The following is a 16,477-nucleotide window of genomic DNA, read 5'->3' on the forward strand; positions in this document are numbered from 1 at the left end:
ACGTGGTCGTTGTCATGTGCATGGCGGGCAGCTTTCGGCAAAAGCTCCTGGAGGACAAACAGGCCGATGTCTTCGACTTTGCGGAAATTTCTTTGATAAGGTATTTTCTTTTTGTGCACCATCAGGTAATCTGCACAAAAAACTCTATCATGGCTGAAGCGGTCAGCCATCGCCACGCTCCTTAAGGCTCAAATCACTGGCAATGCCGCTATCATTACCTTACAAAGAAAGATGCGTGAAATCACCAGCACGAAAGTGATCTATCCGTCGTCTGTTCCTATGTCTCTCACCTTTAATGAGAGCAGACGTAAAACAGAGTGCGCAAGTATCCGCAGTGCGAATGCAAAACTGAAGTGTAGTATGTTCAAATGAATTTCACAAAGTATTTGTCGATAAAATCACAGCATGGCGTTACGTTTGTCCCGACTTTAAACCATATGATCTAAAGGATTGCCTCCGAGATGCGGCGTGCAGCAATTAATCTGTTGAGCAGACGACGGACAACAACTAGCCCTAAAGCGTGTTCTTCAGTCTAAAGCGGCAGTCTCCGCGCCCCAAATGATCAAAATTCGTTATGCATCGTTCGTGAAATCATTCCACATTTAATTCACTTAACCAAAATGTTGAAAACACATGGCCGTCACAGCAGTCGCATCCGTGTGGCAGTAATGGAGAGGCGCCCACATAAAAGAAGTCTCAGCGCTCGACGTATAAGCGCAAATTCAGGTACTGTGGAATACCGTGCTCAAAATAATTACTCCGATTCACTAAAACAGCCTTCCTTCCCCAAATGCGGTCACGTTTACTCGCCTTTGAAGCTGATTGCCGCTTTTCTCTTCCGATTTCAAGATTTCTCAGCACCTTAGCGCATTCTGGAAAAGCTCTGATTTGTGCCGCGAATATTGTCGATAAAAACAAAGTAATGCAACATGTTTTTCTATATTACTTTTTGATGACCTTCGGTTGTCTCTTTACGGGATTTTAAGAAAAATTGAAGATGGGGTTTTTTTAATATTCGCATTTCAGTAAGGTTCCCTTTCGCCGATATGAGAATTTGAGGCAATACATCAAAATATATATTTGCCCTACGGCAACAATATTTTATGCACTTATTGAACACACTATATTGCCACAACTCGTCAAGTTTCGAAGCGCTAGTTGCATTGCCTTCAGAGAACAAAAATGGCGAATATATAACCTTTTATAAAATGTCACATAATTAGACATTTTAAAAACTATTTTCCTTCGCTCTACAAACTTGAAACCGCATGAATTTATTCTTCGTTAGGCGTAAATTTCAGGAAAAAAATATTTCCCTTGTAACAATATTAATTGTGTTTTTATAGCATCTCAAACATTCGACAATGACAGTTGACAAAATTGGTTCCTCCGTGTTGGATAAGTTCGATGTTTTTTTTTCTCGTAAGTTATGCCGTTAATCATAAAACGAAGTTTACTTTCAGGCTACCTGGAAAGAGGTGTATAAAATATTAAATACTCAATCAAATCTAAAATATCAATTTTCGGACCCCTGTCGATCTCTCGTGGAATGACCCAGGACTAATAATTGATCCGTTTCTTCCCAGGCAAACACAGCAACAAGCAGAGCATGCGCTTCCTTAATAAGCTTAGTTCAACCGACACACACGTCTGTCAATTATAATTTATATATACATGCTGTACTACTTCCAATTAATCTTTGCAGTTGTATATGCACACTTACTGTTACTACCAGCGCATAATATGATTCGCTCAAATGCATTGCCTTCTCATAGGTTTTCTACAGAACTAAATCAAAGGTCTCAAAGGCCCATATATCTCAAGCCAGCTGCCCAGCCTGCATATGACTGTCCTCGTACGTACCATAGTTCGTTTCATTTATTTAATAAATACGTCCATGAGCAACTCAGGCGAGACTGGTCTAAGCATTTTTAGTAAGGTACCCCATGCGGTTACCATACGCTTAAATATAGCCGTGAAATAAACACTCGATACTTCACTATCAGCGTATCAATTTCGGTTCTTCAATAGACTTTTTTACTGATGCTTTTTGGTGCCCACGCATTGAGCTGTTAGCTTTGCTGTTTTGTATCTTTAACGACTAAACAAACAGCGCTACAGTACAACGCATGTGCATCAAAACGGCTTGTTTGGTGCATACGACGTTACGTGACCTTGTTAATTCGCTTCGCTATATAAAAGATTTAAAAGAAATCACAGCAGTATCCACGAAGTCAATGATGACGAGTGGGCGAAGCTCCGGGAGATCATTAACTGCGAATCGCCCCGTACATTGCCCACTCGATCATGCAAAGACGTGACAACACGTGTGTACGGTACATACAAAGTTGTTTATTAATCACACTGCGTATATGGTGTTGAGAGGAGGGAGGCGTTTTCCATTCATTATGACCGCCTTATGATAGGTGAAATGTAAAGCCAAAGGTTTTTGTATGGGATCCCACCTGAAATTTGAGAAGACGAGGTCAATGCAAGTCCCTCTGATCGAGCCTGAAGGAAGTGCGAAGCTGGGCAGCCTTCTTTGTTTCTTATTCGTTTCCTCTTTCTTTCCGCCTCTCTTTTTCTCTTTTCGATTTTTCTCCTTATTTATTCTTTATTTCTACTTTTCTTCCTACTTTTAATTTCTTTCTCTCTATTTCTCGCTTGCTTCCTCTGTTGCAATTCTCATATGTGGTTTTGCCTGCGCCCACTCGTCATCATTCGCTTCGTGAATATGCTGTGATTCTCAAATTTTCCTCATTGGCATCATCATCAAGGCGCTCGAAGAACAAGAGGAAGAAGACTTCTCTTTGGCACGAGCGGAGCTTCGCCCACTCGTCATCATTCACTTCCTGGATATGCTGTGATTCTGACATTTCCCTCCCTGGCATCATCATCAATACGCTCGAAGAACAAGAGGAAGAAGACTTCTCTTCGGCGCGAGCGGCGAGTACTAGCGTGGCTACAACGGCGGGACAACGGACACGCCTCGCTCCTAAGGAGCTTCGCCCCTAAAAGAAGAAGAGAGCTTTCGACTTCGAGTCGTCTTAGGCAAATGCGTACGCGTGGCTGCTCAATAAGAAACCCTATGAGTTCTTTTGCTAACGGTCGTCCCTGTAATGCCGTTTTTTTTTTGGTGGAATCGCCATGGCGTCTTTTATCTAGCACTGATGCGCTTCTATGGGACAGCGTCTCCAACAATGTCGCATGGTACGCGCATCCCGCAACCACTGAAGCTCGTGTTTGGCAAAGTTTGAATTTTCCTTATGTATACAGTAGAGCTGTGAACGGGCCGTATTTCCGAGCCCAAGCCCGGCCCGGGCCCGCTGACTTTGTCGAAGGCCCGCCCGAGCCCGACGGCAAAGGGCTGCGAGCCCGCCCGGCCCGGCCAGACGTACGAAAACACAATCCCGGGCACGGCCCGGCCCGGCTTTTTGAAGGTTCGCTGCGAAAACAAAACATCGTTTTCCGGTAATTTGGCATTTTGTTGAGCATATCAAATAACATCTAACGACACACGAAGAACAGTCTCTAATACACAGATTACAAATTGTCGTGCAATAACAGCAAGCAGTCCAACGATTCCGGCTTCAACGAAGTGCGGCGCTTTCGCATTATGTAGCCCGCCGAACTGAAGTTACGTTCGCTGCTTGCACTCGTCGCCGGAATTGCTAATATCTTTATTGGCAGCTTGGCAAGCTTGGCAATTTTATTTGCATCGCATACTTGCGAGAGCGGCACTTTTGCTATACAAGTAGATGGCCTCATAATGGAGTTCTCTCGCCAAAGCCGTCGCGTGTATGGGGTATGCCCATGAAGCGTCAGCTTGCACGAAGGCGATCTACGTCGGGTCGCTCATCGCTGTCGCGTGCATTTTCACTCATATGGGATTTGGCCTTAAATCTAACGCGAACAGTCGCGTGGCGCCGTCAGTAGCTAAGGTGGTGTTACTTCTCTGTTTGTCGGAGTGCAACAGAGTCAGTGCTTTACCTGCTCCCCTTTTTTTTTAAGTAGCGAATGGAAAAGAAAAGCGGTAAAGGGCGGTCGCGGAAAAGGCGCTGTATGCATGCTGGAAAACAATCGCCGCTCATTCTATATATTTCGGGCTTTAGTCGTGCTTTGCGCCGGGCCCGAGCCCGGCCCGATAACACTCCAAGTAGCCAGAGCCCGTCGGCCCGCCCGAGCCCGGCCCGCGGGCCGGGTCGGGCTCGGGCTTTCGGGCTACCCGGAGCCCGTGCACACCTCTAGTATACAGTCCTCCCTGACAGCTTTACGCCTTGTCCCGCAGAGAGCTTTTATTTCACTTCCACAAAATTGAACGAAGGCTTCAGACACGATGTGATCTTGCTACGTTTTGCACCGCGGGTGCAACTCATTCATGCAGTTCACGTATGTTCTTGTTTTGCAATCATGGGTGCGCACGTATACTCTATCTCACAAGCTGGTTGCAGCAGGGTGGAAGCGACGAGGTGTAAACAATTCACATGCTTGCGAAGCAATAGATTGTTCTGTTTGTGATTGTATTATAGTTGAAGAAGGTTAATATAAGTGCGTTAGTTTGGAACATGCTACGTCACAGGAATACGCGATACTCTACTCACGATTCACATGTACATCATAAGCATATAATTATTGTATCAGTAACTGCCGATAATTGTGATGGCGAACCAACATCGCAACGCCCACGCAGACACGATCGCCAGCTTTGACCCGAACTCGCGCTTGCTACTTGCCCACTGCCGTGACAGCAATAAATCAACAGGGAAATTGGCTATCGCTTTGCGTCATGTCACGCTGAGGACAAAGTATCAGGTACGTTATGTCTTTATTATTAAAATCAGCTCCTTAAGATCAGCTTATTATTAAGATCATCGTCCCCGAGAATTTGAGAAAGAAAATAAAGGCGTTTGGCAGTGGCACGTAAAGCTACGGCTCGCGTTCCCTGTGGGCGTCCATTCTCGTCACTAAGATAAAACTTCATTTGGCTGTAGTTGTACACATTCCTGAGGCTAAAATTACAGCGCAAACACACTTCATTGTCCTTCTTACTTCTTCTTTACGCCTTTGTCCCTGCACCCATCTGAATATAATTTCATGCCTTCGCGTATCTAATGCATTATCATTCTTTTTACACGTTTCAGTTTAGAGCAATTGTGTACGCGTGTGCGGTAAGTTTGCCTTGGGCTTATAAATGCATCGGCGTATAAAACCATAAAGTAGTTGTTAGTCAGCGCTTGTGCCATACGTTTCTTGTCTGCACGGTTCTCGTACCACACACGTGCGCCATCTATGAGACTGAAGTAGACGTGCCGCAGCTTGTCTGCCTTGTCTCAATTCTTGTGCACGGCAACAAATGGACTTCGCCTAGTCGTAGTAAACGAGTCAATGTTTGACATCCTCATCTACAGCGCCGTGAAAAGAATTTGGCGTTCGAGGATTGAGCAAAGTACAATGAAGCGGTGTTGTGCCTTCCGTACTGGTTGGGTTGGTGTCGTTTGGGATGGTCGGAGCCGCCATGTTGTCTGTGAGTATTCCAAACTCAGGGGCTTGTCCTCGAATCCTTCCTGCTGGCGCGGTGCACAGGCGTAACCACCGGCACGATGGTTGAGCTCTTGTTACTCGGAAAGGGTACGGTGCATAGATTACCCCGAACCACCAGTTTCTCACGTGCTATACGCGCTGTTATGTACCTTCCTAAAATAGTAAAATAACAACTCACACAATGCGAATTGCGCAACGAGTGGATCGTTGAATGCTTTCAGTTCATTACAAGGGCTCAGTTATTTTTCTTCATCATCATCAGCCACAACACAAAGAGCACATGATATCTTACAGATGTGTAGAGGGTACCACGCTTCTAAGCAGAATGGCGAATATTGGCATAGTGGATGCTTCCTTACTTCATAAAAATAATGATTTATGGCGTAGTGGGTACCTTGCAGGTTTACTGGTATTAGTTGCCCCAAGGGAGTTTACAAGCAGCTCTGGAAATACCGCTCTTTCAGCTATCGCTCTGACTGCGCTGCTTGTTCGGCGCGGGCCTGGCGATTTTTTTTCTTGTATGCAATAGCAGTATGCTTTTAATTTGGTTGTATTGCGAAGGCATTTCTACCTGCGTTTATCTAGAGACTGCCTGCATTGAAACTTGCAATATTGGGCAGTTGAATGTTCATGTTTAACACTCGCCTACCATAACTAGGACGATCTCGTCATGAAAGACAGTCGACATTACATGATATATATTAAAGAAATGAATTTATAGCGTGATGTGTGCTAGCGAGGGAGACACAAGAAAGATACTGATGGGCAGCTTTTTTTCCGATTATCATGCCGTCAGCGGCAGGCATGCCTTGGAATGGTGCATTGCCGTGCCGGAAGGACAGCGAAAAGCTTCATGGAACGCAGCGTGGTTGGCAAGTGTGACGTCGATGCGGTGCTTCGTTGACATCAGCTTGTAGCGACGAAGCCGCTTCTGTAGGTGCGGAGAGTCGCACAGTGTCATGGCCCAGTGGACGAAAAACATCTGAGGCTTCGTCAGCTGTTGCTTTCCCTCGAACAGGACAGTGGGAAGAGGAGACGCATTAGCGCGCGTAGTCATATGAAGCAGAGCCGAAGGTTGGATAAGCTCACGAAGCAGGTCCGGCATGTGGCTGTCGTACTGCGTGGTGCCGAGGCGTCGCGCAAGACAACGCAGCTTGGACGGTGAAGTGCGAATCAACTCGTTCGGTTCACCGGGCAGCACGGAGCGTAACAGCGCTTCGACGATCGGTGCAGCCGCCTGCACATCACCGAGGGGCCGTTGTTTGAGAGCCAACGACAGCGCAGGCGACACATATACCACGTTCGGATCGGCGAAGTAATCTGCGATCATTGAGAATGGTTCGTCTTGGTGTCGGGAGTCAAGACCATCGTTGGGATTATCCAGAACCCAAAAGGCGTTGGGTCTCGCAGATTGCACCTTGAGCAAAGCATCGAGGAAACCATCTTTGGCTGGATACAGGGAGGGGCCACGTGGACAGTGTTCGGAGCTAGGAGCGCCACCTCTCGCCAGACGCGCCTGGAGCAGCGTTCGGGCACGCCTCAATCCGAGACCCTTCTGGCGCCAGGGCAGCGTCTCGACTACAGCCGCTGTAGCTCGCTGGGCGGAGATGAAAAGTGCATCGGCACTGTCTCCTGGCTTAGGTGGCGCGTACTGCGTCTGGCCCGGCTCCAATGCCGCAAAGAAGCGAAAAGCGAACGGATGCAAGTGTGCCAACAGCCGTAAACAACCAGCGAGCCGTGGGGGCGCGGTGTCAGCCCAATGCGTTAACGGCAGCAGGAAGTTGGCATCGGCAGGTAGCAGTGGTGCCAGGTGCACCAGTGCCCTGTAGCCGAGGTAGTTGAAGAGCACTGCCGCACTCGCGCTGCCCAGCGTGTCGGTGGCGAGAGCCAGCTGTTCGGGCTCGTGCACCAGCAGGGTCTTATTAGCCAGTGATAGCAATGTGGAATCGTCCCGCACGATGGCCAAGTACTCTGCCCAGTTCCACTGGCGCGAACGCGGCAGGTCGCCGAGAGCGATCAGTCTCGCTCCGTAAACAAACGCTTCGCGAGGCTGTGCCCTTTCCAGCGCCTCCTCTAGCTCTACGATGGCTGCCGCAGCGGCACCCCAGTACGGCGTGGTACCACCTGCGTACTTCGGCACAGCACCCTGCAGTAGACTTAGTGCCCGTTCGACGGTGCGCACGTAGCTGCCGATATCTTTCGGCGGTAGAGAGAGCTGATGAAGGCGCAACGGTAGCGGAGTCCTGTCAAGCTGCATCGTGATGCGACCGAAGTGCCGACGAAGGGAAAGACGCACAATGGGGAACACGCCAAGCTTCAGGTCCAGCAGTCCAGCTAGGTCCGATGGCGACCGATCAAGCGGCCGCGCGTGCGCAAGGGGCCAACCAGACAGTCCAAGCGACCGCAAGAGGCGCCCCGTCTGCTGCCAGTCGGCTGCCGCTGCTGGTCCCATGCAGGCACGGTGGAAGTCGAGGCCAAGCAACGCGTAGTGTCCCGGGCATGAGCCACGCAGCAAGGTCTCTGAGAGTGCTGGAAAGCTGGATAGCGACGCGTTGACTTGCGATGCGAGTATCAGCACTACCTGCTGGTGCGGCAGCGGTCGGGCGTGGTTGTGCCGCGAGCATACGAAGTCGTAGAAGCTGCGGCACGCTGTCGCCTCTGGTTTGTCTTTTTTTCGTCCCACGAGATGGCGGTTCTGGCAAGGCGTCGAGTTGCAGCTGGCGGTGTTTGTGGACTGGGGCCGTTGGCGAGCCACGGCGACCGAGAAGAGAACCGTACCAACGCAAGACATTGCCCCGATCACAGCGATAGCGGCCGCGGTACGGTAGCGTTTCTGAACCATTACGCACCGGTCGACGAGCTCTCTTCTTCTGAGGCCGAACGCGCCAGCAGTGCGTGCATTCCACCGATAGAAATAATTATGATGATGATTATGATGCTCCAAGGTTCATCGGCATCTTCACACTCCGGGGCACTGACAAAGCCTCCAGCGGGCATATATAAGAAAAAAAAGTCAGTTTATGCCGGAAGTGAGGACTACAATTACCATAAATAGTTTTTACTAATGATTATTAGCGTAGGTTGTAGCTTGGTTTCTTGGTAGCGGCGCTGAACCTACTACACAAGACTGGCGGGTGGGAGCAAGGAAAGAGGATAACGGATCACGTATAATCACTCAGGACAGTTTGATAAAGTTTGACCAACAAACCAATCTCTTGTGGGATTAGTCTAAGTGATGCGTAAGCTTTTCCTTCAAAGCTAAGACTCTATATCTCACAGATTTCGGCGGCGACGTCGCACGTGAAAAAAATTACAGCATATCCACGAGTGAATGATGAAGAGCTTGGGCGAAGCTGCTGAAGCAATCATGGTTACACCGTGAAATGTTCAGTGGTTTCGCCCAGCAGTAATCAAAGCGATACGCCGCTTTGATTACTGCTGCACTCGCTTGGCGGCAGCCTCTCGAGCTCGCACCTCCGGATCCTGCCGACGAGCACGAGACGCAGCGGCCTTCCGCACCCGGCGCTCCTCGTCGTCCATGGTCCGCCAAGCAGCACGATCCGGCAAGCGCACTCCTCCACGTACGGCGACGATCAAGGAGAATGAGAGATAACGGGCGCAGCAGCCAATCTGAGAGCAGCGGCACCTATAACGCCATCTAGCGTGCATTTATCCAACCGCCATGTTGCACACATCTCTATGGGACAGCGCCATCTAGTATACCGTCACCCAAACTGCAGTTTGCATGCATCTCTATGGTACAGCGTCATCTATTCAATGATACGGGAGACGCGACGGCGGGGGTACGCCGGATGGAGCGACGACCGACCAGGTGATGCTATAAGGAGCTTCGCCCCTAAACATTCGGCAGATCCCACGCGTTGTGAGAATCGGTTTCAGGCGAAGCATTCAGCGAGTATTTATATGCTGTATTTTATGGCTTTGAGCCAAGCGTTACGAGTTGGATCGACATGTTTTAGGTGCGACGCGAGTATTTCCAGGCCATTGGCCTGGTAATCCGCACTCACACTACGCATGCACAACTCTCGTCCTTCTCGCTCTCCAACAGCTGCGCGTTACTCTCTCCACTTCTCTACCAGCACCTGCTTGCGCTTCTGCTCCGTTCTCGCTTCTGCTCTCGCGGCGCATGCGCTACTCTCCTCCTCTAGTCTCCTCTCCTTCAAGTGGTAGAGCGCTGCGCGCGTTCAGTCCAGCGCCAAGCATCACTGAAAGGGAGCTTGCTGAACTGCTTGCCGCCTCTTTCGCGCCTCCTTCCCCTCCTAGAGCGGGGAGCGCTGGCGGTGTCACGACAAACGCCGCACTCCCGCTCCCTCCCGTGGATCCCATCACCTCAGCTGACATTCGCTCTCTCTGCAAGGAGGACTTCTCCCTCTACGAACTGGAACGGGTTCTCCTCAGAAAGCGCAAGCGCAGCGCCCCTGGAGCGGACAAAATCACTCATCAGCTGTTGAGAAACCTGGATGCCTCCCAGCGCCCACTCTTGTTGGATGCATTCAACAGAGTTTTCTCCAGTGCTGTCCTCCCGGAAGAATGGCGTTCCGCGACTGTGATCCCTGTCCTCAAACAAGGCAAACCGCCGCGATCGGTGACGTCATACAGGCCCATCTCTCTCACTTCTGTGGCGGGCAAAACTATGGAGGAGATGGCTCTTTACCGGCTACAGTGGATCGCGGAGGTGCGCAACGCTTTCCCACCAGAGCAGTGTGGATTCCGGCCACATCGCGCGACCATCGACTGCATTGCTGCAGTTGTGAGCACCCTCGAGCAGGCCCTTCACGATGGAGAAATGGCCATCCTACTGCTCCTTGACAAAGTCGGCGTTCGACTCGCTCCCCCACTCGTCTATCCTCAGTGCTGTGCACGCGCTAGGTGTTGAGGGCAAACTCTTGAACTACGTTCAGGCCTTCCTCACTGACCGAACGTTTACTGTGCGCGTGGGCGGGGCGACAAGTGCGCCGCGATCTGTCAGCTGTGGCGTCCCACAGGGCAGCGTCCTCAGCCCGTTTTTGTTTAATCTGGTACTCGCGCCGCTCGTCAAGTGCCTACCAGAAACGGCTGTGTTCCCTGTTCGCGCAGTGGTGTACGCTGATGACGTCGCATTGTATGTGCGTGGACCGACCCGAAAGTGCTCGGTGGTGCGCGCTTGCATGCAAGAGGCCCTCCAATGTGTGGCCGCCTTCGTGAGAAACATCGGCCTCACGATCTCGGCGCCGAAAACCAAGGCCCTCGTCGTCCACCCTCGTGCTGAAGCCCGACGACGTCTTCCGTGCCTTCAGCTGGATGGTGCACCAATAGTTTGGAGTAGCAACGTCCGCTACCTCGGCCTGACGATAGACAATCGCCTCCGATGGTTCCCGGCGGTGCGACGTGTACGACAGACGACGCGTCGCGTGGAATCGGCCGTGCGCCAACTACTCGCAGGCGGCAACGGCTGCCCCGCTGCCTTCGCCTGCACCATCTACGAGGCGATGGCTCTGTCTGCCATGCACTACGCACTGCCGATCTGCAAACTCCAGGTGCCACAGTACCGACTGATCGACCAGGACCACCGCCGAGTCATCCGCATGTGTCACGGAATGCCTCGTGGCTCTCGTGTGGCCGAGACCCTCGCGGAGGCTCGTGCGTGGCCTGCGTCGCTCACGGCGGACCTGCGCGCATTGTGCCACTTGCAGCGTCTCCGCCGAGCGCCTGATACAGGTCCCCTCCTCTCGCGGTTACGTGCTGTGCCAAACTCACGTGTCGGTCAACTTATCGACGTGTACGACGGTGTTGTGGCTGACGACCCCGCACGCCTTTCGCGCTGGCCACCCCCTCACCGGCGAGTGCCCCTTCGAGTGAACTTGCACCTGCCGGGCATTCGATCCAAACGCCACACCCCCATCAGTGCCATTGCTCAGGAGGCCGCGGCGCGGATGTATGAGGAGCTGGCCGGGAGGACGCAGGTGTTCACCGATGGGTCCGTCCTGCAGGATCGCTCAGCCGCGGCCGCCTGCATAGCCCCTCAGCTCAGCTTGGAACGACAGTGCCGCTTGCGATACTGTGCATCCTCAACAACAGCTGAGCTAGTCGGGCTCCAGCTGGCTGCAGACCTCCTGCGCAATTCGCCGGCCGTCACGAGCGCAGCAATCTTCTGCGACTCGAAACCTGCCCTCCGCCAGCTCGCGAGGGAGGAACGAGGCCCCCTTCTTGCTCAGCGTGCCGCTCTCAGCCTGCTGGCCCTCCAGGAACGAGGCTGTGATGTGGTCCTTCAGTGGCTCCCTTCACACGTCGGCATCGCGGGAAACGAGGCTGCAGACGAACTCGCAAAACGAGCACACTCCGCCGAGACTTCGCTGACGGATTACGCCAGCTCGTTCGACTCGGCACGCAACAACCTTCGCCGGGAGCTGGTGCGCGAGCATCCTGACGCACGGGTCGCCTCCGGACACCCCCCTCCTCCATCCCAGCCACTGGTTTCACTCGCCGCGAGCGCGCGCTTCTTCTTGCCCTGAGGACCGGTTCTGTGTGGCCCGCGGAACGCAGGCATCGTCTTCGCGGCGCCTCTGCACCGAACTGCACCGATTGCGGCGCGATCGAAACCCTGTGCCACCTATTGTTTGACTGTCCTTCTCTCAACACTGCGCGGAAGCGGCTCGCCATGAAGTACCGCCTCGTCGGACTGCCGTGTGCGACCCTACAGGACTTGCTCCATCCCACCGGCCACGTGCACCGTCGCCGATCAGCCCTTGCGGCCCTACTCGCTTTTCTCGAGGATGCCGGCCTAGTCGAACGAATTTTCTAGCCGCTCACCACGGTGACTCGGACGCCCGTTCTCCTGCCCCCCCCCCCCCCCCCACCCCCTCACTATTTTTTTTCCACTCATACCTGTCTTTTTCTTCTGTTGCCATACTCTTTTCGCTCTCACTGTCCCTTTAATCCCCAATCCACCGTGAGTGTATCGGTTGAGGTGTCCTCACTTGAGAGACAGTTATCGTTCACTCCACACCCAATTTCCATTTTCATTTCCTTCTTCCTTTTAAGAATCACCTCCCCCCCCCCCAGTCCAGCGCTTGCTTGACTCCTCTGAAATGCGGGCTCGACATGCCGAAATTCTCTCCTGCGCAGCGCCCCGATGAGCGCCAGCACATGCGCGTCCCCTCCCCCTCTCTCTCCTCTCCTACGCTGCCCCCCTCTCGCGCGCCTGTCAACCGCGTTCCCCGCTCGCCCTGTGAGAATTAACGGCCCCAGGCTAGGGTGAAGACACGACGCGCGTAGTGTTCCTCTTCGCGTTCCACGACGCGAGGTCGGTAGCATGCCCGAGGTCGGTAGCATGCCCAACGAGCGCCAACGTAACGCGATCGTGCAAGTGCTCCGGCTTCGCGTCGCCTCATGGTCCCCTTTAGCGGGAGATGGTGGAACTTTTCTGTAAGCGTAGTAGCTGTGTGCACATCGTGGGCTTACCAGGCATATCGACAGCACTGGCAATTAAAGGGTAACTTATGGTGCGACGTAACGTCAGCTCTCGCGTTAGAGTACAGTACTCATGGATTGAAATGGGAAAATTTAGGGCTAAGTAACGCACATACTTTCGTTTTCACCGTCTTCAGTTCCAGTCATATCGGCGTAATTTCGACTAGAACGTGTAGGTAAGAGCCAACATTATTTTCAGAGACCAGATTCGTCGCGACTTGATGTGACCATCTGAAGCAATTGCGCGTACCAATCGTGATAGTAAAAAAAATTGTCATGTCGCGTTTGAGTGATTCTTAGAAATAAAGTAACAGGAAGTGAAGATAAACCGCTAAAGCGGACCGTGAGGTGATGCGAAGCCGGAGCACTTGCACGATCGCGTTCCGTTGGAGTTCGTTGCGCATGCTACCGACCTCGGTCAGATTGTTATCGAACCAAAGTCGGTCGCACACGTTGCAGCTGTGCCCGAAGCTCCGGTCGAGAAATTCGCGCTGGAACCGGGCGTCGGCACCGTCGAAGCCCGGGCGTTGAAATTGTCTAGCGAGGCGTTCTGCACGGGCATTTGACTCGCGTCGTCTGTCCGCGGCCGACGCGTTGGCTCGACGCTGACGCTTGGCTTCGACGTCGGCGTTGCGTACGGCGGGGTTTTCTTGCCGACGCTTCCGTTGCGTTTCGGCATGTCGAGCACGCGTTTCATACGTAGCAGTTTCCCGCCGACAGTGCCATTTGAGATTTGAGCTGGGCTTCCCTAGCCCGGAGCTCGGGGTCCTTCAGCGTAGGCTCGACGCTTCGGCGCGTCGAGCCTTCCGCTGCTCCGCGATCTCGGCAGGCCTTAAATGCTCTGTTATACTCCGACGTCCGACGCGAGCGCCCGCGAGGACGTTGAGTTTCGTCACGCCGAGCCGGCGACGCTACGCCAGGCGCAAATCGGTCTCCGCTACAGTCGAGCCGGCTCCAACGCGCCGGTGCGATCGCATCTAGAGGAGCGCATGCGCAGTAAAGTGAAGAACGCCCGCGCCACCTGTCGGGAACCGAAAAAACAGCCCGCGAAGCAGGTTCTTGTATGTACATGCAAGTCCGGCGCGGCCGGCGCGAAATGCAGGAGGATCTATTCGGAGCCGAGCGACGCCCGAGCGCGCCAGCAGCCGTCAGCCGCGTCGGCGGTTAGCCGTTTTTGCTGACGTAACGTCGCCGTGACGCTCGCGCGCGCTCGTCGACGTTACGCTGGAGTATATAAGAGCCTTTAAGGTATTACTGCAAGTGGCGCCGACGCTGACGTTCGAACTCATGACACCGGCGCTGTGACTGAGCGTGTGTACGACTTAACGCGAGCCTTTTATCTAAACGAGGAGAGGGAGTGGCGAGGGGGAAGGAAGAAGGAAATGGGAGAGGGGGAAGTGGGGAGGGGTGGTGGGGAGTGGGAAAGGAGAGGGGAGATTGGGTGGGAGAGGAAAATGGGAGAGGGGGAGTGGTGAGGGGGAGGGTAGTGGGAGTGGAGAGGAGGTGTGTGGATAGGGTTTGCGCATGCGCACTAAGGGTGGTCACGCCGCACACCGTTTGAGCTCCTCCGTAAGATGCTTCGCATCTAAAAAGAGCCCCGCAATTGTCTCTCTCTGAGGAGGACACCCAAGCAGTAGATCTCAGGGGGAGGGATAAGGAGGGATGAAAGGAATGATAGGAAAGATTGGGGAAATCGGTTAAAGAAGTTCGCGAACGGGGCCATGATAGGCGAGAAGACTTGGGCACGAAGACATCGCGGACGGGGCGAAGCCGCGATTGGCGAGAGGTGCTCGGCGAGCAGGCATCGCGGACGAAGCAACCGGTCTGTCGTGCAAATCCTTCGAGCGACTCCCATGTCGCGTTTGAATCGGTGTGTCTGTGAATCTGTATACATACGTCAGTATTATCGAAACTATGTGCACTTTATGGTGCAAACATGTGAATATCATACGTAACTTTCGTTAATATACTCCTCCGCGGTCGAGCAATGCTTCAATACAGCTTGCTGAATCATAAGAATACAAATATAATGCTCATTAGACTGATATAAAAGCGGAGCCAACACTGGAAACACTGACGTTAATCTGATATTACGCCTGTATCGTAGGAGTACACATGTGGCGCTTGTTGCGTTCTGGTAAAATTAGATAGCCAGCACCACAACCGCAAATGACTTTGCACCGACATTACGCCTCCATAGCCTGTTTTTCCCAACGAGTTCATAAGCCTTGGGTTCTATTCCTGCTGGGATCCTAATTTTAGGGGCGAAGCTCCTTAAGGCGGCACCCGTTCGTCCCTCGTAGTCGTAGTCGTAGTAGTAGTGCGTAACAACTCTTACGCTTTGACCTCCAAGGTTCTGCCGGTGGGAGATTTTTCCTGTGCGTTGTTGAACAATAAAAAATTCGCAGCGTGCGCGTTAACTAAAAGCCGAATTCTTCTGTCTCTCATTCCCCATTAGCAGCCATTGGCATGTTCCAGTAGGAAACGTTAGTAGAAGTAGAAGTGTAAGTGTTAGCTAAAAGCCGACTTCTTCTGTCTCTCATTCCCATTAGCAGCCATTGTTTACCTCCAAGGTAGTGCCTGGTGAGATTTCTCCTGTGCGTGATTAAACAATAAAAATTTTGTTCAAAACGCCGTTGATTGATGAAATAAACCTACGAAAGACGCCAGATGTCTTGTAAAAGCAAAACGAAAGAACGCCAGATGTTTCTAAAGCAAAGCGAAAAGACGCCAGCTGCTTAACGAAAGACGCCACATGTTTTCTAAAGCAATGGTTTTCTAAACAATGAAAATTCACAGCGTACATGTAAAATTAAAGTGAGCTGCAAGTCGTCATAACTCATCGAACCTTTAGTACAAACGCGCCCGATCTCACGTCGGTGATGATGTACTGGGCAGAATTCACGGAAGATTCACGGTTTACCGATGAACCTCCGCAGCTTCGCCCACTCATCATCATTCACTCCGTGGATATGCTGTGATTTTTAGGGGCGAAGCTCCTTAAGGCGGCACCCGTTCGTCCCTCGTAGTCGTCGTCATCGTAGTAGTCCGTAACAAGTCTTACGCTTTGACCTCCAAGGTGGTGCCGGTGGGAGATTTCTCCTGTGCGTTGCTGAACAATAAAAAATTCGCAGCGTGCGCGTTAACTAAAAGCCGAATTCTTCTGTCTCTCATTCCCCATTAGCAGCCATTGGCATGTTCCAGTAGGAAACGTTAGTAGAAGTAGAAGTGTAAGTGTTAGCTAAAAGCCGACTTCTTCTGTCTCTCATTCCCATTAGCAGCCATTGTTTACCTCCAAGGTAGTGCCTCGTGAGATTTCTCCTGTGCGTGATTAAACAATAAAAATTTTGTTCAAGACGCCGTTGATTGATGAAATAAACCAACGAAAGACGCCAGATGTTTTGTAAAAGCAGAACGAAAGAACGCCAGATGTTTTTCTTAAAGTGTAGTAGTAGTAGTTGTATGT

Source organism: Rhipicephalus sanguineus, chromosome 6 (genome assembly GCF_013339695.2).
Source record: "Rhipicephalus sanguineus isolate Rsan-2018 chromosome 6, BIME_Rsan_1.4, whole genome shotgun sequence".
In the NCBI taxonomy this organism is placed as follows: domain Eukaryota; kingdom Metazoa; phylum Arthropoda; class Arachnida; order Ixodida; family Ixodidae; genus Rhipicephalus; species Rhipicephalus sanguineus.